The following is a 995-nucleotide window of genomic DNA, read 5'->3' as shown; positions in this document are numbered from 1 at the left end:
CTTTTTTTTTTCTACAAGCTTTGTTCTTTGCTGCTTTTTCTTGCTTCAAGAATCATTTTTATGATTTTTCAGATTATCAAATAACATGTCTCTTTGTCATCATTCTTTCAAGAGCCAACATATTTAACATTCTTAAACAACAACTTCAAAAGGCATATGCACTGTTCAAGCATTCATTTAGAAAACAAAAAGTATTGTCACCACATCAATATAATTAAACTAAGTTCAAGGATAAATTTGAAACTCGTGTACTTCTTGTTCTTTTGAATTAAAAACATTTTTCATTTAAGAGAGGTGATGGATTCATAGGACATTCTGTGGAGGAAAATGCAATTGAGGCATCTCTGGGATCTCATGGTGATGAGCTTCATGCGTCTCTTGAGCTCCATGCATGGGCTCTCTTGTTTGCTCCATCCTTTTCTTAGTGATGGGCTTCTCTTCCTTAATGGGAATGTCTCCTTCTATGTCAATCCCAGCCGAATTGCATAGATGGCAAATGAGGTGAGGAAAAGCTAACCTTGCCATAGTGGAGGACTTGTCAGCTACCTTGTAGAGTTCTTGAGGTATAATCTCATGAACCTCCACCTCTTCCCCAATCATGATGCTATGGATCATGATGGCCCGGTCTATAGTAACTTCAGACCGGTTGCTAGTGGGAATGATTGAGCGTTGGATGAACTTCAACCATCCTCTAGCTACAGGCTTAAGGTCCAGTCTTCTCAATTGAACCGGTTTGCCTTTTGAGTCAATCTTCCATTGAGCTCCTTCCACACATATGTCCATGAGGACTTGGTCCAACCTGGTTGACTCTCCTTGTGTAGGGGCGTGCGTTCTCTTCCATCATTGGCAAGTTGAACGCCAACCTTACATTTTCCGGACTAAAATCTAAGTAATTCCCCCGAACCATGGTGAGATAATTCTTTGGGTTCGGGTTCTTACTTTGATCATGGTTCCTAGTGATCCATGCATTGGCATAGAACTCTTGAACCATTAGG

The sequence above is a fragment of the Arachis ipaensis genome, chromosome B07 (genome assembly GCF_000816755.2).
Source record: "Arachis ipaensis cultivar K30076 chromosome B07, Araip1.1, whole genome shotgun sequence".
NCBI lineage: Eukaryota > Viridiplantae > Streptophyta > Magnoliopsida > Fabales > Fabaceae > Arachis > Arachis ipaensis.
This window is presented reverse-complemented; position numbering follows the sequence as displayed.